The sequence below is a fragment of the Pelobates fuscus genome, chromosome 13 (assembly GCF_036172605.1).
Source record: "Pelobates fuscus isolate aPelFus1 chromosome 13, aPelFus1.pri, whole genome shotgun sequence".
In the NCBI taxonomy this organism is placed as follows: Eukaryota; Metazoa; Chordata; class Amphibia; order Anura; family Pelobatidae; genus Pelobates; species Pelobates fuscus.
The window spans coordinates 49,563,394-49,586,643 of NC_086329.1; the positions used below are offsets into that span (position 1 = coordinate 49,563,394).

At 49.0% G+C, this 23,250-nt stretch overlaps 3 pseudogenes; all 3 read right to left on the bottom strand.

Moving 5' to 3' along the window:
• Positions 1-7,379: 7,379 nt before the first annotated feature.
• Positions 7,380-7,554, bottom strand: LOC134584210 (U2 spliceosomal RNA; annotated as a pseudogene).
• Positions 7,555-8,563: 1,009 nt separating this feature from the next.
• LOC134584157 (U2 spliceosomal RNA) lies at positions 8,564-8,741 on the bottom strand (annotated as a pseudogene).
• A 12,583-nt stretch (positions 8,742-21,324) lies between these two features.
• LOC134584194 (U2 spliceosomal RNA) lies at positions 21,325-21,525 on the bottom strand (annotated as a pseudogene).
• Positions 21,526-23,250: the final 1,725 nt, after the last annotated feature.

Here is a 23,250-nt window from a genome sequence, read left to right on the forward strand (position 1 = left end):
TTTGCAGATTGCCATCGTTATGAACGTGACATGGAACAGGCCTGCTGCGAGGGATTGTATGCTCAGGGTCTCCGCCGCGGTGAACCCTTGGTCCAGTACCATCTGCTTACTAAAGGTTTCTGGGTTCAAATCGGGTATCCTCCCCTCTACTTCCTTTAGCTTCAAGGCTACTGTGGTTTTCATCCACGGCTCCAGGGTGGGTGCTTCTCCATGATTTCCCCCGACTCCCTTGCTCTTCCCAGTGGAGGCGAGGGGGGTGGTCCCGGAGTTCTGGGGTTTGGACCCAGTGCCTTCTAATGCTGCAGTCTTGGCTCCCGGGGCTGCCATACTCTCTGGGCGGTGATGGGGCAAGTAGAAGTTGTGGTTAAGGGATGTTGAGCACTGAGGTTCACTCCTCCGCAGGAGCTGTTTCTGGTTACCTCAGCTTTTCCTCCGCAGGAAGCTCAACTGCCACTCTTTCTCCGCCCCTTCAGGAGATTTGCGTTGCCTAGGCTACCTTCCCCGCAGAAGGCTCCTGCTGCCTTGGCTACCCGCTGTGCAGTGGGGTACGCCGCCTTACTTTGGAATCCTCCTCCGCAGGAGGTCTAAATTCCGCCGCTTGGCGTTTTCCTCCACAGGAGATTTGCGCTGCCTAGCCGAGGCTTCCTTCTCCTCAGAAGGCCCTACCGCCTGGGCTACCCGCTCCGCAGTGGGTTGCGCTGCCTAGCTTTGGATATCTCCTCCGTAGGAGATCTTAGTTCCGCTGCTTGGCCTTCTCCTCTGTCGGAAGTTGCGCTGCCTTGGGTCCCTTCTCCGCAGAAGGCCCTACCACCTTGGCTTCCCGCTGTGCAGTGGGTTGCGCTACCTCGCCCCGGATTCTTCCTCCGCAGGAAGCCCTACTTCCGTTGCTCGGCCTTCTCCTCCGTCGGTGCCCAGTCTATGCCACCCTCTGGATTCACTGCTGGCTAGAGCCTCAAGAGTCCTTCTCCAGAATAGAATCCACTCTGTGTTGGGGAACTCCAGCAGTTTCACCAAGGTTACCTGGGGCTAATCTGTGTTGCTTTGGCTTCCTTCTCCGCAGAAGGCCCTACTACCCTAAACCTCAGCAACCCGTGATCGCATGTGTGTAGCACCGCTGTTCGGATACTGTATCTAGTCCACACCAAAAGGCCACTCTGGTTCGATCTTCCCCTAATAGCAGCAGATAGCTTAAGCCGGTTAAGGCGATGCTATAAGGCCAAGGGAAGATACTCCAAAGCACCTAAAGGCAAAGATAAGAACAGATTTGATTTAACAAAAAAGTCTTTATTTCGAAATAAACAGTTTACAGTTAAAACATATCTGCGTCGAAGCGCAGTGTCAGACATTCTTACATACTTTATATCTTGCTAGCAGTCAGTTTTGGGCACTTTGGGCTGAGACCTTTATTAGTGCCCAAGTACCAACTGCCAACCATACAAACATTAAAAGCACCCATACTTTCCCACCAAAACAACAATAATAAATAAAAGGGGGAGGGGAGGTGAGGGGGCTTTCCGACTTTTTATCTAATAGGGGTTTTGTTGATTGGGGTCAAGTCTCTGGAAGAAAAAAGGGGCGGAGGGGAGGGGGGGGGGGGGGCTGAGGGGTCTAGGGCTCAGTCCTCTTCTTCTTCACCGAGGTTGTCTATGGTGTCATAGTCTCTGAGCAGGCTGTGGACCAGCCTGCGGCAGTCTCGGATAGTGACTTGTTCCCTCCTCAACACCAAGCGATTCCTGGCGAACCATAGGGCATCCTTCACGCAGCACAGTAGGCGCCATGCGTCCTCAATTGCCCCCACTGTGTGCGTTCCGGGAAATAGTCCATACAGGATAGAGTGATATGACAGATGCTGTCTCTCAACTGAGTCTCTGAGTTCTCTTTCCAGGGCTCTCAGCAAAGCCTGTGCAAATTTGCACTGCCAGAAGAGGTGTAGAGAAGTTTCCTCCTCCACAACACACTGTGGACAATGTCTGTATCTGCACAGCCCCCTCGCATGCATGAATATCCTTAGGGGGAGGCCTCCCTGGATGGCCATCCATGCCATGTCTTTGTGTCTATTGGTCAGCCTGCCGGATGCCACCTTCTCCCATACAGTCTCTGTTGTGGCGGCTGGCAGCCCTGGAATAGACTCTGTAATGTCCTGTGCTCTGATTAGTTTGTAGATCACCTTGGGGGACCACAGTTCCGGTTTGACTCCTTCCAGATGGTGTTCCTTCACAAACTTTCTCACATCAAGGTAATACCAAGGAGTGTTCCAGTTGTAAGGGATGGAGCTGTCCCACTTGTCCCAGCCCAGCCCTCTCCAGATGGGTAGGAGGAAAAAGCGGGACATGGAGTTCCCGGCAGAGCAGTTTGCATTGTCTCTTAGCGTCCTGCGAACTCCGTTGCATACAAAGAAGGCTCGAAGCCAGGTGGGGATATCTGGAACTCCCTTGCCTCCCTTGCGGGGTTCTTTGTACATCACGGTGCGCTTCACTCTGTCCATCTTGGATCCCCAGATGAAGTGAAAAACTGCTCTTGTGATGGCTCTGCAAACAGCCATCAGAGGGGGCCACGCCTGGGCCGTGTACTGCAGAACAGGGAGGATCTCGTTCCGCAGCACTAGTTTTTTCCCTTCGATGGTAAGGTCTCTGAGGATCCACAATCCGAACTTCTGGTTCACTTTTGCCAGTCTCTCGTCCCAGCTTTTCAAGGCAGCACCCTCTCCCCCAAACCAGACCCCTAGGATCTTAATGAGGCCTGATTTGATGGGGAAGGGAAGAGGGTCTGAGGGTACATCCCACTGCCCAAACAGCATAGTCTCTGACTTCCCGCAGTTGATCTTGGCTCCTGAAGCTCTGCTGAAGTCATCACAGGTGGACTTGAGTGCTCTCACTGCATGGTGGTCGGCGCAGAAGATGGTGACGTCGTCCATGTAGATCGAGCACTTTACTTCTTTCCCTCTGGTTCCTGGTGTGGTGATCCCTCTGATCTCACGGTTCTGCCTGATGGACTCGGCGAAGAGTTCTATGCAACAGACAAAGAGGAGAGGTGAGAGAGGGCAGCCTTGCCTGACCCCTGACCTGACTAGGAAGGGTTCAGTTTTCCAGCCATTCACCAACACAGTGCTGCAGATATCACGGTACATTAGGTTTACATAGGAGCAGAACACTTCCCCCAGCCCAAACCTGCGCAGTACTCTATTCATGAACTCATGAGAGACACGATCAAAGGCTTTCTCCTGGTCCAGGCACACGAGTGCAGCCCGGACCCGGCGATCCTTGATGTAATGGATCGTGTCTCTGACGAGTGCCAGGCTGTCGGAGATCCGGCGTCCTGGGATGCCACAGGTCTGGTCAGGGTCGATGATCCCTCCTATGACCGCCTTCAGTCTGGTTGCTAAGACCTTGGCCAGGATCTTGTAGTCCACATTAAGGAGAGAGATGGGTCTCCAGTTTTTAAGGTCGCATCTCTCCCCCTTCTGTTTATACAAAATCGTGATCATACCTTCCCTGAGAGTGGGTGGTAGGCTGCCCGTCTCTGCCATCTCCTCATACAGGGCCAGCAGGTCCGGTCCAATGAGGTCCCACAGCGTTACGTATAACTCGGCTGGGAGACCGTCACTGCCCGGGGTCCTGCCTGGTCTAAAGGATCTGGCCGCAACGTGCAGCTCCCCCAGAGTCAGGGGGCCGTCTAGCACGGCTTTCCCTGTTGGGTCTACCGTCCTCGTGATACCCGAGAGGAATCTCTCGGCGGCATCACTGCACATATGCTTAGGGGAGTAGAGGTCCTTGTAGTAGTCCGTTACTACCTTCGTGACCCTCTCTTTCCCCTGTTGCATATCACCATTACCATCACGTAACTCAGACAGGGGTGTGTGGCCAGAGTGGAGTTTCCTAAAGAAGAAAGAGTTACACTTCTCCCCCTTCTCAAGATTCTCCACTTTGGAACGAAAGATGATTTGCCTGGCTTCTTCCTCAAAGTGTCTTTTCAGACCCTCCTTGGTTTCCTCCAGCTCCTCACCCACGTCCCATCCACAGAGTTGCAGGTCCAGCAGAGACTGCAACTTGCGTTGCAGTCTCTGGAAGTACCGCTTTCTGGCAGCCGCTAGGCTTCTGCCTTTTGCCTGCCAGAAACTGCGGAGCTTGACTTTAGTCTGTTCCCACCATTCCGCCATGGTATGGAACTGACTCTTGTCTATCTGCCATCCTTGGTATGCAGTGCGCAGCTCCTCCACAATTTCCCGTCTCTGCAGCAGGGTACAGTTTAGCTTCCAGGCACCCGGGCCAGGGGGAAAACCCTTTCCCAGTGTACCTTCGAGCTTTACCGCCCTGTGATCAGAGAAGAAGCAGGGAATCGTGGCAGAGTGCTCATGCTTAACTGTTCGGGATGTGAACACAAAGTCTATCCGAGAGCGCTGAGACCCATCTGGGCGGCTCCATGTATAATTAACAGAGCCATTACCCATTGAGCCCACAGCGTCCCTCATGGATGCCTCGGTGATCATTTCCCTAAGCAGTTTGGAGGTTACATCTAGCTTGGCTGCAGTCTGGGAACTGCGGCCATCTTCCTCTATTGGACAGTTGAAGTCACCTCCCATCAAGACTGTTCTGGTAGTTGCGAGTTGGGCCCGCAGGGTTTGGAGTAGTTCCAAACGCTGTCTCTTCTCCGGCGAGGAGTACACGGTGATGAACCTCACTGGTTCCCCTGCCCAGGAGCCGTCCACGACTAATAGTCGACCACAGACAAGCTCCCGGACAGAGTCCACCGTGAAGTGTCCTCCCCGGATTAGGACAGCGGTACCTGCTGACTTGCACCCGTTCCCACCAGACCAGAATGATGGTCCATGCGTCCAGTCCCTGGCCAGGTGGCGGTAGGACTTAGAGAAAGGGATGGAACATTCCTGCAACATAAACACATCACACTTCTGAGAGGCTAGATATCCTAACACAGCATGTCTACGTAACCTATCCTTGATGCTCCTAACATTAATGGTGAGAATAGAAATAGACGCCATAATCAATGTAAGGGAGAAAAGACAGTGTTATACACAGACATGACTGCTCAGTTACCGCCGCCTTCCCCCTGATGGGGGAGGCTACTTCCTTCTCCTCCTCCTTGGTCCTTAATGTCCAGTGGTGGTGGTGGAGGTGGTGGGCGTGTCTCCGTCTGAACCGGCTCCTCAAGGAGGCGTTGTAGGCTGTCTAGGGTCTCTGTGTACTGCAGCTCTGGGATGAAAGATGTCCCACATTCTAGAGCTTCTCGGATGAGCTCGTCTGCTTCTGCATCGGTTACCTCTGCAGGGGAGGGGGAGGCTGCTGTTTGTGCCTTTTTACTCTGCTGAACCTTGGGTGGGCTTGTGTCCTCCAGTCCTGCTTCTTCACTGCTGATCTTCCGTTTCCTCTGACCGGGGTCTCGCAGTTGTTCCTCAGGGGGATTACCTGTAGCGGGAATAAGAGCAGGGAAGGGGTCCTGGGGGGGGTCTGCAGCAGTGAGGGAGAAGGTTAGATCTGCTGCAGTGGGTGAGGGGTAGAGTTCGGAGGGGAGAGAGCTGGGTGGGGGGCGGGTGCTCTTGGGAGTCAGGAAGGGTAGGGGGCAAGAGGGGTCAGGAGAGGTGGCCGGGTTTTTGGGAGGGGGAAGTGAGACAGCGGGGGTTGGGGTGGTTTTCTTACCCTTCTTTTTGCCTGGCTTCCGTTTCATTTGGAGGGTCTCAGCTGGGCCTGACGCTGATAGCCCCTTACTTGCTACTGCCGCGTAGCTCCTGGTCCTTTTTGGGCAGTCCTTGTACATGTGTGAGGTGTCCCCACACAGGTTGCAGGTTGTTCTCCTGGGGCAGTCCTTGGTGTCGTGGCCTGCCACCTTACATACCTTGCAGGCGGATGCCTTGCAATCCTTCCCCTGGTGCCCGAGCTGGTTGCATTTCCGGCAGTTCCTGGGTTGGTCTTGGTAGAACAGCATGCCAGCTGAGCTACCTAGGGAGAAGCACTGCGGCAGGTGTTGTAGGTTCCCAGGAGAGGATGGATCCTGTTTCAGGCGGACAATCAGGGACCATCTTCCTATCCAGAAGCCGTGCTTGTCCTTTATCTGGGCCGGGTCACTCATCACCGTGCAGAATCTGCCTAGAAACGTTGAGATGTCCTTGCCAGGGGTGTGGGGGTTCCTCATGGATACCGTTACCCTTCTCTCCTCTCTCTTTATTGGGCAGCTTCCTATAAATCTTGTGAAAGGAGAGTCGGGTTTGGCCGCCAGGAAATGTTCCCAGTACCTTTTGCAGATTGCCATCGTTAGGAACGTGACATGGAACAGGCCTGCTGCGAGGGATTGTATGCTCAGGGTCTCCGCCGCGGTGAACCCTTGGTCCAGTACCATCTGCTTACTGAAGGTTTCTGGGTTCAAATCGGGTATCCTCCCATCTACTTCCTTCAGCTTCAAGGCCACTGTTGTTTTCATCCATGGCTCCAGGGTGGGTGCTTCTCCGTGATTTGCCCCGACTCCCTTGCTCTTCCCAGTGGAGGCGAGGGGGGTGGTCCCGGAGTTCTGGGGTTTAGACACAGTGCCTTCTACCGCCGCAGTCTTGGCTCCCGGGGCTGCCATTCTTGATACTCTCTGGGCTGTGATGGGGCAAGTAGAAATTGTGGTTAAGGGATGTTGAGCACTGAGGTTCACTCCTCCGCAGGAGCTGCTTCTGGTTACCTCAGCTTTTCCTCCGCAGGAAGCTCAACTGCCACTCTTTCTCCGCCCCTTCAGGAGATTTGCGTTGCCTAGGCTACCTTCGCCGCAGAAGGCTTCTGCTGCCTTGGCTACCCGCTGTGCAGTGGGGTACGCCGCCTTACTTTGGAATCCTCCTCCGCAGGAGGTCTAAATTCCGCCGCTTGGCGTTTTCCTCCACAGGAGATTTGCGCTTCCTAGCCAAGGCTTCCTTCTCTTCAGAAGGCCCTACCGCCTGGGCTACCCGCTCCGCAGTGGGTTGCGCTGCCTAGCTTTGGATATCTCCTCCGCAGGAGATCTTAGTTCCGCTGCTTGGCCTTCTCCTCTGTCGGAAGTTGCGCTGCCTTGGGTCCCTTCTCCGCAGAAGGCCCTACCACTTTGGCTTCCCGCTGTGCAGTGGGTTGCGCTACCTCGCCCCGGATTCTTCCTCCGCAGAAAGCCCTACTTCCGTTGCTCGGCCTTCTCCTCCGTCGGTGCCCAGTCTATGCCACCCTCTGGATTCACTGCTGGCTAGAGCCTCAAGAGTCCTTCTCCAGAATAGAATCCACTCTGTGTTGGGGAACTCCAGCAGTTTCACCAAGGTTACCTGGGGCTAGTCTGTGTTGCTTTGGCTTCCTTCTCCGCAGAAGGCCCTACTACCCTAAACCTCAGCAACCCGTGATCGCATGTGTGTAGTACCGCTGTTCGGATACTGTATCTAGTCCACACCAAAAGGCCACTCTGGTTCGATCTTCCCCTAATAGCAGCAGATAGCTTAAGCCGGTTAAGGCGATGCTATAAGGCAAAGGGAAGATACTCCAAAGCACCTGAAGGCAAAGATAAGAACAGATACTACACTTGATCTTAGCCAAAAGGCCGAGAAGCGATAACCAGAATGGGCGCCCAGCTACTCACCTGCCGTTCGCTGGCGCTTGTTCAGCTTGCGGTGAGCCTTGGCCACAGTGCCGCCTTTTCCTCATCTAGGTGTAAGCTGGCTACAAATAGCAACAGAGACAAAGTCACCAGAGCAGCAAACAACCTCTAAACCCTTGAAACCCAGCTCCCCTTCTTAATCTTGTCCATTCCTCCCCCTCCCCTCCAGACATACCTTGCACCTCTGTCTCTCCTGCTCAGCTGCTACCGCTGATAAGGTGCCTAACGAGGTTGCTGGATCACCTGGTCTGTCTGTTCCTCTTCAGCTGCAAGTAGGGTAGATAGAGCAAGCAATTAAGCACCACCTGCTGATTGCTCGCAATCACTCACTCAATAATGCAATTAAACTTTTAATTGATTCATAACCTAGATGTTGCTCAGATTTCCCTCCAAAACGTTTGTGCTGTCATTGCAAAGACCAGCATGCTGCAGGCTGCAGCAAATTTGCATAATTAATCCCGCCCACTTTTCCAACACTGATAATGCACGCTGCCAGCCAGCCAGCCAGCAATACATACTCTGACTTCTTCACAATGGATATGTACTGGACACTTTTATTCCATGAAGTGATTACACAGATTTACATGATAACAATGATTAAATAAATACATGGGATCAGGTGAACAGAATTGCATCGTGCACAGCACATGATAGAGAATAACAATCAGACTAGCGATCAATCCAAACGAAACAATAACAGTTAACAAACATTGCTACAAGTGTCCATAATTCAAGGAATGTAATGTTTTTGGTCCGTTCCGTCCAGGCTTCATTCAGGCATGGCATGCCGCAGACAGGGGGAGGCAGAGCTCGCACTTAGACAGAACAGAGAAAAAAAGCAGGGAAGGGAAGGAAGGAGAACAAGTTTGCCTTCGTTCTCGCCAAGTGAGAGTCCAGTGGCTTTTTGCTTTTTCCTTTTTGCATTTTTTGTTCAATCAATCAATCTATTTTTTAACCAGCATAAGAGAGGTGCACCGGTCCTGGAGGTACTGCAATACCAGGTCAATGCGTGGAGTGGACAGAGCAAGCTCTTCTTCCATCTCCCTGTTCCAAAAATCCATTTAATATATGGTCCCCAGATAGGGGACGTATCAGATATTAAACTGATAAGAACAGATTTGAATTAACAAAAAAGTCTTTATTTCGAAATAAACAGTTTACAGTTAAAACATATCTGCGTCGAAGCGCAGTGTCAGACATTCTTACATACTTTATATCTTGCTAGCAGTCAGTTTTGGGCACTTTGGGCTGAGACCTTTATTAGTGCCCAAGTACCAACTGCCAACCATACAAACATTAAAAGCACCCATACCTTCCCACCAAAACAACAATAATAAATAAAAGGGGGAGGGGAGGTGAGGGGGCTTTCCGACTTTTTATCTAATAGGGGTTTTGTTGATTGGGGTCAAGTCTCTGGAAGAAGAAAGGGGCGGAGGGGGGGGGGGGGGGGCTGAGGGGTCTGGGGCTCAGTCCTCTTCTTCTTCACCGAGGTTGTCTATGGTGTCATAGTCTCTGAGCAGGCTGTGGACCAGCCTGCGGCAGTCTCGGATAGTGACTTGTTCCCTCCTCAACACCAAGCGATTCCTGGCGAACCATAGGGCATCCTTCACGCAGCACAGTAGGCGCCATGCGTCCTCAATTGCCCCCACTGTGTGCGTTCCGGGAAATAGTCCATACAGGATAGAGTGATATGACAGATGCTGTCTCTCAACTGAGTCTCTGAGTTCTCTTTCCAGGGCTCTCAGCAAAGCCTGTGCAAATTTGCACTGCCAGAAGAGGTGTAGAGAAGTTTCCTCCTCCACAACACACTGCGGACAATGTCTGTATCTGCACAGCCCCCTCGCATGCATGAATGTCCTTAGGGGGAGGCCTCCCTGGATGGCCATCCATGCCATGTCTTTGTGTCTATTGGTCAGCCTGCCGGATGCCACCTTCTCCCATACAGTCTCTGTTGTGGCGGCTGGCAGCCCTGGAATAGACTCTGTAATGTCCTGTGCTCTGATTAGTTTGTAGATCACCTTGGGGGACCACAGTTCCGGTTTGACTCCTTCCAGATGGTGTTCCTTCACAAACTTTCTCACATCAAGGTAATACCAAGGAGTGTTCCAGTTGTAAGGGATGGAGCTGTCCCACTTGTCCCAGCCCAGCCCTCTCCAGATGGGTAGGAGGAAAAAGCGGGACATGGAGTTCCCGGCAGAGCAGTTTGCATTGTCTCTTAGCGTCCTGCGAACTCCGTTGCATACAAAGAAGGCTCGAAGCCAGGTGGGGATATCTGGAACTCCCTTGCCTCCCTTGCGGGGTTCTTTGTACATCACGGTGCGCTTCACTCTGTCCATCTTGGATCCCCAGATGAAGTGAAAAACTGCTCTTGTGATGGCTCTGCAAACAGCCATCAGAGGGGGCCACGCCTGGGCCGTGTACTGCAGAACAGGGAGGATCTCGTTCCGCAGCACTAGTTTTTTCCCTTCGATGGTAAGGTCTCTGAGGATCCACAATCCGAACTTCTGGTTCACTTTTGCCAGTCTCTCGTCCCAGCTTTTCAAGGCAGCACCCTCTCCCCCAAACCAGACCCCTAGAATCTTAATGAGGCCTGATTTGATGGGGAAGGGAAGAGGGTCTGAGGGTACATCCCACTGCCCAAACAGCATAGTCTCTGACTTCCCGCAGTTGATCTTGGCTCCTGAAGCTCTGCTGAAGTCATCACAGGTGGACTTGAGTGCTCTCACTGCATGGTGGTCGGCGCAGAAGATGGTGACGTCGTCCATGTAGATCGAGCACTTTACTTCTTTCCCTCTGGTTCCTGGTGTGGTGATCCCTCTGATCTCACGGTTCTGCCTGATGGACTCGGCGAAGAGTTCTATGCAACAGACAAAGAGGAGAGGTGAGAGAGGGCAGCCTTGCCTGACCCCTGACCTGACTAGGAAGGGTTCAGTTTTCCAGCCATTCACCAACACAGTGCTGCAGATATCACGGTACATTAGGTTTACATAGGAGCAGAACACTTCCCCCAGCCCAAACCTGCACAGTACTCTATCCATGAACTCATGAGAGACACGATCAAAGGCTTTCTCCTGGTCCAGGCACACGAGTGCAGCCCGGACCCGGCGATCCTTGATGTAATGGATCGTGTCTCTGACGAGTGCCAGGCTGTCGGAGATCCGGCGTCCTGGGATGCCACAGGTCTGGTCAGGGTCGATGATCCCTCCTATGACCGCCTTCAGTCTGGTTGCTAAGACCTTGGCCAGGATCTTGTAGTCCACATTAAGGAGAGAGATGGGTCTCCAGTTTTTAAGGTCGCATCTCTCCCCCTTCTGTTTATACAAAATCGTGATCATACCTTCCCTGAGAGTGGGTGGTAGGCTGCCCGTCTCTGCCATCTCCTCATACAGGGCCAGCAGGTCCGGTCCAATGAGGTCCCACAGCGTTACGTATAACTCGGCTGGGAGACCGTCACTGCCCGGGGTCCTGCCTGGTCTAAAGGATCTGGCCGCAACGTGCAGCTCCCCCAGAGTCAGGGGGCCGTCTAGCGCGGCTTTCCCTGTTGGGTCTACCGTCCTCGTGATACCCGAGAGGAATTTCTCGGCGGCATCACTGCACATATGCTTAGGGGAGTAGAGGTCCTTGTAGTAGTCCGTTACTACCTTCGTGACCCTCTCTTTCCCCTGTTGCATATCACCATTACCATCACGTAACTCAGACAGGGGTGTGTGGCCAGAGTGGAGTTTCCTAAAGAAGAAAGAGTTACACTTCTCCCCCTTCTCAAGATTCTCCACTTTGGAACGAAAGATGATTTGCCTGGCTTCTTCCTCAAAGTGTCTTTTCAGACCCTCCTTGGTTTCCTCCAGCTCCTCACCCACGTCCCATCCACAGAGTTGCAGGTCCAGCAGAGACTGCAACTTGCGTTGCAGTCTCTGGAAGTACCGCTTTCTGGCAGCCGCTAGGCCTCTGCCTTTTGCCTGCCAGAAACTGCGGAGCTTGACTTTAGTCTGTTCCCACCATTCCGCCATGGTATGGAACTGACTCTTGTCTATCTGCCATCCTTGATATGCAGTGCGCAGCTCCTCCACAATTTCCCGTCTCTGCAGCAGGGTACAGTTTAGCTTCCAGGCACCCGGGCCAGGGGGGAAACCCTTTCCCAGTGTACCTTCGAGCTTTACCGCCCTGTGATCAGAGAAGAAGCAGGGAACCGTGGCAGAGTGCTCATGCTTAACTGTTCGGGATGTGAACACAAAGTCTATCCGAGAGCGCTGAGACCCATCTGGGCGGCTCCATGTATAATTAACAGAGCCATTACCCATTGAGCCCACAGCGTCCCTCATGGATGCCTCGGTGATCATTTCCCTAAGCAGTTTGGAGGTTACATCTAGCTTGGCTGCAGTCTGGGAACTGCGGCCATCTTCCTCTATTGGACAGTTGAAGTCACCTCCCATCAAGACTGTTCTGGTAGTTGCGAGTTGGGCCCGCAGGGTTTGGAGTAGTTCCAAACGCTGTCTCTTCTCCGGCGAGGAGTACACGGTGATGAACCTCACTGGTTCCCCTGCCCAGGAGCCGTCCACGACTAATAGTCGACCACAGACAAGCTCCCGGACAGAGTCCACCGTGAAGTGTCCTCCCCGGATTAGGACAGCGGTACCTGCTGACTTGCACCCGTTCCCACCAGACCAGAATGATGGTCCATGCGTCCAGTCCCTGGCCAGGTGGCGGTAGGACTTAGAGAAAGGGATGGAACATTCCTGCAACATAAACACATCACACTTCTGAGAGGCTAGATATCCTAACACAGCATGTCTACGTAACCTATCCTTAATGCTCCTAACATTAATGGTGAGAATAGAAATAGACGCCATAATCAATGTAAGGGAGAAAAGACAGTGTTTTTCACAGACATGACTGCTCAGTTACCGCCGCCTTCCCCCTGATGGGGGAGGCTACTTCCTTCTCCTCCTCCTTGGTCCTTAATGTCCAGTGGTGGTGGTGGAGGTGGTGGGCGTGTCTCCGTCTGAACCGGCTCCTCAAGGAGGCGTTGTAGGCTGTCGAGGGTCTCTGTGTACTGCAGCTCTGGGATAAATGATGTCCCACATTCTAGAGCTTCTCGGATGAGCTCGTCTGCTTCTGCATCGGTTACCTCTGCAGGGGAGGGGGAGGCTGCTGTTTGTGCCTTTTTACTCTGCTGAACCTTGGGTGGGCTTGTGTCCTCCAGTCCTGCTTCTTCACTGCTGATCTTCCGTTTCCTCTGACCGGGGTCTCGCAGTTGTTCCTCAGGGGGATTACCTGTAGCGGGAATAAGAGCAGGGAAGGGGTCCTGGGGGGGGTCTGCAGCAGTGAGGGAGAAGGTTAGATCTGCTGCAGTGGGTGAGGGGTAGAGTTCGGAGGGGAGAGAGCTGGGTGGGGGGCGGGTGCTCTTGGGAGTCAGGAAGGGTAGGGGGCAAGAGGGGTCAGGAGAGGTGGCCGGGTTTTTGGGAGGGGGAAGTGTGACAGCGGGGGTTGGGGTGGTTTTCTTACCCTTCTTTTTGCCTGGCTTCCGTTTCATTTGGAGGGTCTCAGCTGGGCCTGACGCTGATAGCCCCTTACTTGCTACTGCCGCGTAGCTCCTGGTCCTTTTTGGGCAGTCCTTGTACATGTGTGAGGTGTCCCCACACAGGTTGCAGGTTGTTCTCCTGGGGCAGTCCTTGGTGTCATGGCCTGCCACCTTACATACCTTGCAGGCGGATGCCTTGCAATCCTTCCCCTGGTGCCCGAGCTGGTTGCATTTCCGGCAGTTCCTGGGTTGGTCTTGGTAGAACAGCATGCCAGCTGAGCTACCTAGGGAGAAGCACTGCGGCAGGTGTTGTAGGTTCCCAGGAGAGGATGGATCCTGTTTCAGGCGGACAATCAGGGACCATCTTCCTATCCAGAAGCCGTGCTTGTACTTTATCTGGGCCGAGTCACTCATCACCGTGCAGAATCTGCCTAGAAACGTTGAGATGTCCTTGCCAGGGGTGTGGGGGTTCCTCATGGATACCGTCACCCTTCTCTCCTCTCTCTTTATTGGGCAGCTTCCTATAAATCTTGTGAAAGGAGAGTCGGGTTTGGCCGCCAGGAAATGTTCCCAGTACCTTTTGCAGATTGCCATCGTTAGGAACGTGACATGGAACAGGCCTGCTGCGAGGGATTGTATGCTCAGGGTCTCCGCCGCGGTGAACCCTTGGTCCAGTACCATCTGCTTACTGAAGGTTTCTGGGTTCAAATCGGGTATCCTCCCATCTACTTCCTTCAGCTTCAAGGCCACTGTCGTTTTCATCCATGGCTCCAGGGTGGGTGCTTCTCCGTGATTTGCCCCGACTCCCTTGCTCTTCCCAGTGGAGGCGAGGGGGGTGGTCCCGGAGTTCTGGGGTTTAGACACAGTGCCTTCTACCGCCGCAGTCTTGGCTCCCGGGGCTGCCATTCTTATTACTCTCTGGGCTGTGATGGGGCAAGTAGAAATTGTGGTTAAGGGATGTTGAGCACTGAGGTTCACTCCTCCGCAGGAGCTGCTTCTGGTTACCTCAGCTTTTCCTCCGCAGGAAGCTCAACTGCCACTCTTTCTCCGCCCCTTCAGGAGATTTGCGTTGCCTAGGCTACCTTCTCCGCAGAAGGCTCCTGCTGCCTTGGCTACCCGCTGTGCAGTGGGGTACGCCGCCTTACTTTGGAATCCTCCTCCGCAGGAGGTCTAAATTCCGCCGCTTGGCGTTTTCCTCCACAGGAGATTTGCGCTTCCTAGCCAAGGCTTCCTTCTCCTCAGAAGGCCCTACCGCCTGGGCTACCCGCTCCGCAGTGGGTTGCGCTGCCTAGCTTTGGATATCTCCTCCGCAGGAGATCTTAGTTCCGCTGCTTGGCCTTCTCCTCTGTCGGAAGTTGCGCTGCCTTGGGTCCCTTCTCCGCAGAAGGCCCTACCACTTTGGCTTCCCGCTGTGCAGTGGGTTGCGCTACCTCGCCCCAGATTCTTCCTCCGCAGGAAGCCCTACTTCCGTTGCTCGGCCTTCTCCTCCGTCGGTGCCCAGTCTATGCCACCCTCTGGATTCACTGCTGGCTAGAGCCTCAAGAGTCCTTCTCCAGAATAGAATCCACTCTGTGTTGGGGAACTCCAGCAGTTTCACCAAGGTTACCTGGGGCTAGTCTGTGTTGCTTTGGCTTCCTTCTCCGCAGAAGGCCCTACTACCCTAAACCTCAGCAACCCGTGATCGCATGTGTGTAGTACCGCTGTTCGGATACTGTATCTAGTCCACACCAAAAGGCCACTCTGGTTCGATCTTCCCCTAATAGCAGCAGATAGCTTAAGCCGGTTAAGGCGATGCTATAAGGCAAAGGGAAGATACTCCAAAGCACCTAAAGGCAAAGATAAGAACAGATTTTTTTTTTTTTTTTTTTTTTTTTTCTTATCATTCAGTCACAGAGTCTTTCCTCCAGTTGAAATTCAAGGAACCTCTCAATAACATCATCATGATCTTTTGCAATAAAATAATAAAAAAGTTAAACATCACACAAAATTCACAGCAAACCAAAATCCCACCACCACCCGCAAACCACAGCAAACTACCCACCCACCAAAGAACCACACTGCAAACACATCCAACCCCGAAAAGTTATTATTAACCACACTCATACATCCATTCATACTTACCCCTTTAATTATTCTTCATATATACACGTAATAAAAATATACATCATATGGTTACAAAAACTGCACACCCCACCACCCAACTTTACCTCTACCCACCTCAGTTCTTCCATTTTAGCCTATATAAAAAACCAATGTATACATATTAATTCAATTACATTACCACAATAATTTCCTTAAGAGGCCCAAATTTTATTTTTTTTTTCAAATATTCAAAAAATACAATTACTTTACAAATAACACACCCACCACCTACCTCATCTCTACGCACACCATTTCCTCCACTTCTTAGTTTTCCACACACCCTCCGCATCCATTTCATTCTTCCTCCTGACATCCCTTAGATAATACATGTATACTTTACCTCTCACCATGCGAACACATGCATCTACAGACAAATATTCATGCTTAAACACCACCAAATTTCTCACATCCCACAATGTTTCTTTTATACATGACATCACAATCCACAACACTCTCTCTTTCTCTTTTTCCAACTTACATAAACCAAACAATAACACCTCAAACGAAAAAACAGAAATCCCAGTCAACCCAACCACAAATTTCAACAATTTTTTATTCATCTCTCTTACAAATTCACAATTCCAAAAAACATGCACTACATTTTCTCTGTTACCACATCCATCCCTCGGACACATTTCAGACCTAGCCATTCTTCTCCCATACTGCATCTCTCTTGTTGGCAAACAATTATTCACAGCCATCCATGCAACGTCACGCTGTTTATTAAAAATTTCTATCTCATCCAATCTTTTCCACACATCACTACTTTGCAAATCATTCAAACCATCAATTCTAGTCACCCTCTCCCTTTTATTTAAAATTTTAAATACTTTCCTTTTCTCACACCACTCAACACTAGAAACATTCTCCAATTCATACTTTCTAACACATACCTCAATTTTTTTATAAAACCACGGCACACTAAAACATATTGGTTTTGTCCTATCTATAACAATCAGACCAAACTTTCGTAAACCCATACTCGCAGCATACTTAAACATACAAGCAACCAAACTCTCTTTTTTACTAAGTCTCACACACAAACCCACATAATGTATTAATAAAAATTTTTCTAAATCCGGCACATTCATACCCCCATTCTTACGTTTTTTCATCACTAATGCTCGACTCAATCTTTCCATTCGACATCCCCAAAAAAATAAAAACATAATCCTTACCAATTTCCTCAAATTTTTATCCCCAATAGGGAAAACAAAATTCAAATACAAAATAATAGGTAATAAAACCGCTTTCATAATTAAAACCTTTCCTTCAAACGACAACACTCTCATACTCCACAACCCAATTTTCTGGTTAACCTTATTAATTATTTTATTCCAACTTTCTCTTCCCCTCAATTCGTCATCAAATTTTACCCCCAACACTTCAATTTCTCCTTCCACCACTGGCCATCCACACAACTCTAACTCTCTCCACTGACCAAAAGCTTTACATGCACACTTATCCCAATTTACCTTAAAACCACTTGCCAAACTAAAAATTTCCACTAACAATCTCACTCTTCTCAATCCCGCTTATGTTCTACAAATAACTGTCACATCATCCATATATCCAATTACTTTCATACTTCTAGCGCCACTACCAGGAATCTCAACACCTTTCACTACTTTATCTTTCATAATATTACGCAACAATGGTTCAATCACACAAATAAAAATAATGGGAGACAGGGGACATCCCTGTCTAACTCCGGATTCAACTTTAAAACTATCCGTCATCCATCCATTCATTTGTACGACACTCTCAACATTTTCATACAAGCATTTAATCCACATTAACAATTTCTTCGGCATTCCCATTCGATCTAAAATACTAAACATAAAATCATGTGACACTCTATCGTAAGCCTTTTCAAAATCAATCGTTGCTACAACCACCTCCTGCTTCCTCTCCTTGCAAAACCATAAAACATCTCTCAACCCAATCAAACATTCTGCAATCTGTCGTCCAGGCACTGCACAAATCTGTTCCTCACCAATCACATCCTCAATCACTCTCTTCATTCTATTCGCTATTATTTTCGCAATAATTTTATAATCTGCGTTTAGCAGAGTGATAGGTCTCCAATTTTTCAACTCACGTTTATCCCCTTTTTTAAAAATTAACACAATTATACCCTTTCTCATGGACTCAGACAACCTCCCCTCATTTAAAACGGACTTGCATACTTCTAAAAAATCATCCTCAATCACTTCCCAATACATCCGATAAAATTCAACAGGCAAACCATCACTTCCAGGCGTTTTATTTAATTTAAACTCACTAACCGTCTCACTCAATTCTTTTTTATCAACATCTTTTATCAAACCACTAACATCCGTTTCATTTACACCAGATTCAATACTTGCTAACACCTCTTCTTCCATCCTTGCGTCCCTCTTCTTTTCCTTATACAATTCTTCATAAAATTTAAAAACTTCATTTATCATTAATTCTTTCTCTTGTACCAACACACCATCCTCATTCATAATACCTTCCATAGCCTTATGACAATCATACACTTTTTTAAAAAAGAATCTTGTACATCTTTCATCGTTTTCCAAAACATTCAACTTTGCCGCAAACACAATTTTTCTCCCTTTCTCATCCAACCATTTTTTCCTGTTTTCTCTCGCTTCTTCCAATTCTTCCTCAACATCCCAGCCCAATTCTCTCAACTTACACAAATAATCAAACCGTTTTCTCCATTCATCCCAACATTCTCTTTCCATTCTAGCTTTCTTCCATCCCTTTTTCATAAAAAACTATTTAGACTTCATTTTCACCCATTCCCACCATTCGACTACACTATCAAACTTACATTTACTTTGTTTCCATTGTTTATACCTTTCACCATATTCAACCTTCATATCTTCATCCACCAGCATTCCTACATTCATCTTCCAAAATCCTCTCCCAAATTCCAAATTCACATCCATTTTCACCTTACATTCTAACACAACATGATCGGAAAAAGCGACTCTTGATGTGCGTAGAGATTCAGCGTACACACCCTGTGAAAGAAAACAAAAATCAATACGTGACTTAACTGAACCATTTTCGCTAAAAAAAGTATATACATCTTCATCACCCATAACTCCCACCGAATCCACAAGACCAAAATCCCTAACTAAATTATTCAACATATATCCTGATTTATCTAACTTATTTACTTCCTTACTCCCAATTCTATCCCCCCTCCTTATAATACAGTTGAAATCCCCCACCAAAAAAGTAGCCTCCCTCCCTGGTAACACAAACCCCAAACATTCGAAAACATTCACTCTTTCTTTTTTCTCTGCTGGTGCATATACATTTATAACCCTATATACGATTCCCCTAAACAAAAAATACACTACCAAAATTCTACCCGTCACAACTTCCAAATATTTTAACACTTTAAAATCCCAACCCTTAAATAAAACCGCCACCCCTATATTATTCCCCCCACCACACGAGTAGACTGCAGGACCATATTCCCATTTGGTAGCTATGGGACTCTCTGGTAAATTGCATTCCTGCAAACATATTACAGCCATAGCGAGTTTACACAGAAAATCAAAGATGAAAGCTCTTCTTATGGCCGCTTTGATGCTACGCACATTAAGGGAGTAGATACGAAGCATAAATCAGAGGAAAAAAACTCCTCATCATTTCACGTCTTTCTATTCAACTCTTCGAGCCTTCCACTTTCCAAAGAAAACATAGAAACTTGACCCCGTCTAGAGATGGTCCGAGAGTCAAAACCAGGTGACATTGAACCCGATGCTTCAGAATCCGACAAATTTTCAATCTCAGGGGGAGATTCCATCAATAGTGTCGGAAAATCACTAGAGAGAACACTCTTACCTATTTTCGTTTTCTTCGATAACGGAAGCATACTTGACGTGTCCTCTTCACCTGAATCCACCAGAAGTGAGGGACCAGCAACCACAGCCTCGTCTCCACATTCCATTGATTCAGCGGCCACAATTTCTTCCAGCACAGCTTTTCCGGACTGCTTTCTCCGTATGTCTTCAGCCATTAATTTAGCATGGCGCTCTTCAATCTCTTCTTTAGATCTCAGTTGAGTGCCATACGTCGGGATAAACTGGATTCTGGGTTTCTGTACCCCACTCATATCCTCAGTTTTACGGACTGCCTCAGGCACTTCTGCTCCCTTTTCAGCCTTGCTACGGGAAGGATCCCGGAGCCTATCAGGGCAATATCTGGCCATATGAGTCTTTGAGCCACAAAGGTCACACGATTATGACCCTCCCCGAAACAATTTCGGCAGCAAATACCCTTCTCGCACTCCAGGCTAGTATGCCCAAACTGATAACAGTTCCTACAATATTTTGGCTGCCCTGGGTAGTACAAGTAGCCCCTATTACCACCAATAGAAAAGTTTTGAGGCGGATGCCTTAACCCACTCACCTCCGATGGATCAGGACGCAATGTGACGAACACTTTCCTCTTCCCATTATACACCCCAAACATATTTACAAGCTTTACAGGTGTAGCCACCACCGAACAGTATCTCTGTAAAAACACCATAATCTCTTCATCAGTCACAAAGGGGTTATACATGTGAATGACCAACGGTACCTTTACTACTGGAACAAACGGGGTAAAGGTGATCCCGTGCAGCAATACATTACCCTCCGCCTGCAGCTTTCTCTCCATCATAGTTGTCACCTGGTCTTGCTCTACGAAAGTCACATCGAACACACCTCTAGCAGGAAAATCCTGGACACAGAAGAGCCACGCCCTTGGAATCTGCAGCAAACCTTCAAGAATCTCCCTCTGGATCACCTGCAAGCCAACATCACGTCTCCTTTCTTCGGACACCAAAATGCGTACAGATTTTGGAAACGAGGGGGCACCTCTCTCCATCTTCAAATCCCTTCTCGTTCCCAGTGAAAGCGCGGGTCGCCCCCCAATAGCAGCATCCAAGCCACGCCTCCACAAGGAAGACGCAGCTGGAAGGCCGAGGGGCTTGCGTTGCCAACACCGGGACCTTCTGACCAGACCAGCTTTTACACTTGATCTTAGCCAAAAGGCCGAGAAGCGATAACCAGAATGGGCGCCCAGCTACTCACCTGCCGTTCGCTGGCGCTTGTTCAGCTTGCGGTGAGCCTTGGCCACAGTGCCGCCTTTTCCTCATCTAGGTGTAAGCTGGCTACAAATAGCAACAGAGACAAAGTCACCAGAGCAGCAAACAACCTCTAAACCCTTGAAACCCAGCTCCCCTTCTTAATCTTGTCCATTCCTCCCCCTCCCCTCCAGACATACCTTGCACCTCTGTCTCTCCTGCTCAGCTGCTACCGCTGATAAGGTGCCTAACGAGGTTGCTGGATCACCTTGTCTGTCTGTTCCTCTTCAGCTGCAAGTAGGGTAGATAGAGCAAGCAATTAAGCACCACCTGCTGATTGCTCGCAATCACTCACTCAATAATGCAATTAATTAAACTTTTAATTGATTGATAACCTAGATGTTGCTCAGATTTCCCTCCAAAACGTTTGTGCTGTCATTGCAAAGACCAGCATGCTGCAGGCTGCAGCAACTTTGCATAATTAATCCCGCCCACTTTTCCAACACTGATAATGAACGCTGCCAGCCAGCCAGCCAGCCAGCAATACATACTCTGACTTCTTCACAATGGATATGTACTGGACACTTTTATTCCATGAAGTGATTACACAGATTTACATGATAACAATGAATAAATACATGGGATCAGGTGAACAGAATTGAATCGTGCACAGCACATGATAGAGAATAACAATCAGACTAGCTATCAATCCAAACGAAACAATAACAGTTAACAAACATTGCTACAAGTGTCCATAAATCAAGGAATATCATGTTTTTGGTCCGTTCCGTCCAGGCTTCATTCAGGCATGGCATGCCGCAGACAGGGGGAGGCAGAGCTCGCACTTAGACAGAACAGAGAAAAAAGCAGGGAAGGGAAGGAAGGAGAACAAGTTTGCCTTCGTTCTCTCCAAGTGAGAGTCCAGTGGCTTTTTGCTTTTCCTTTTTGCATTTTTTGTTCAATCAATCAATCTATTTTTTAACCAGCATAAGAGAGGTGCACCGGTCCTGGAGGTACTGCAATACCAGGTCAATGCGTGGAGTGGACAGAGCAAGCTCTTCTTCCATCTCCCTGTTCCAAAAATCCATTTAATATATGGTCCCCAGATAGGGGACGTATCAGATATTAAACTGATAAGAACAGATTTTTTTTTTTTTTTTTTTTTTTTCTAACCACTCAGTCACAGAGCATTTTCCTCCAGATGATTTTCAAGGAATCTCTCAAATAACATCCTCATGGTCTTTTTTCAGTAAAATTTAATAAACACAACACAGCAAAAAACACAACCAATCCCCTCACCACCCCAAAAACCACAGCAAACTCCCACACCAAAATCCCTAGAAACAAGTTATACCTACCCCATTCATCCAATCATTCATACTTACCCCATTTTGTACTTTTTACCTAAACACGCAAAAAAAGACTACATATTATTAACATAATAACCATACAACCCACCACCCAACATTACCAGTATCCACTGCTTGTTTTCCATTTAACCTGTACAAAAACCAATATATACATTAATACAATTATTTCAATACAATTTTTATCATAACACCAAACATTTTTTCCCTTTTTTTTTTTTTTTTTAAATGACATTTAATACATTTAACCAACTAAAACCTACCCACCACCTACATTGTCTCTACGCACACCATTTTTTCCACTTTTTGGTTTTCCAAAATCCTTCTGCGTCCATTTCTCCACACTTTCTCACATCTCTCAAATAATACAAATATACTTTTCCACGAACCATTCTCACACACGTATCTACTGTTAAACATTCTTTCTTAAAAATCATTAAATTTCTCGCATCCCATACCGTTTCTTTTATACATGACATCACAATCCACAAAACCCTCTCTCTTTCTTTCCCAATCTTACACATACCAAATAACAAAACTTCAAACGAAAAAACCGGAATACCGGTCAAACCCACAACAAACTTCAATAATTTATTCATCAATTCCCTCACAAACAAACAATTCCAAAAAACATGCACCACATTCTCTCTCCCCCCACACCCTTCTCTCGGACACATTTCTGACCTAGTGTCAGGATCGGGTCAGGGATCCAACACGCAGAGTACAAAGAGTAGCAGATACGTATACCGGTCCTTAGAATGGCCGGACTTAACGTAAAACTACGATAGAATGGTCAGAGACAAGCCGAGGTCGAGGGAACGAGAAGACAGGTAAGCGAGAGACAAGCCGGGTCAAGGATAACAGAAAGACAGGAGAGTAAATACCAAAGCCGGGTCAGAACCAAAAAGCAAGAGAATAACAGAGCACTGTGTGACTAGGCAGACTAGAACCACGACAGGGCAATGAGTAAATGAGAGAGCCACTGTTAAGTATCCTGGTTAGGGAGAGAAGACACGCCTCCGGCGAGTCCTGATTCGTCTCCAGAGATTTGAGTGACAGGACGTTCCGGGTTGGCGTCATGACGTCGACCTCCGGTCCTCCTGCTATAAAAGGAAGTGACTCCCTCGCGGCCGGCGTTTGCAAGACCGGGTGAACCGCGGAGACATGCCGTCCGGACGGATAAACTTCTAAGTCTCTACCTCTCTCAGAGGTAGAGGCTTCAGGTACCCTGACAGTACCCCCCCTCTCAGATACGCCCACCGGGCGGAAGGAGCCGGGGCGAGATGGAAAGCGGGAGTGAAATGCCCTGCGAAGGCGAGGAGCATGAACATCCTCTTGTGGTACCCAACTCCTCTCCTCAGGACCATAACCCTTCCAGTCAACCAAATATTGTACTCTCCCCCGGGAGACACGAGAATCAATAATGGAGTTAACCTCATACTCTTCCTGACCCTCCACCTGAACAGGGCGCGGAGGAGCGATTGTGGAGGAGAATCTGTTACAGATTAGAGGTTTCAGCAAGGACACGTGAAAGGAGTTCGGGATGCGTA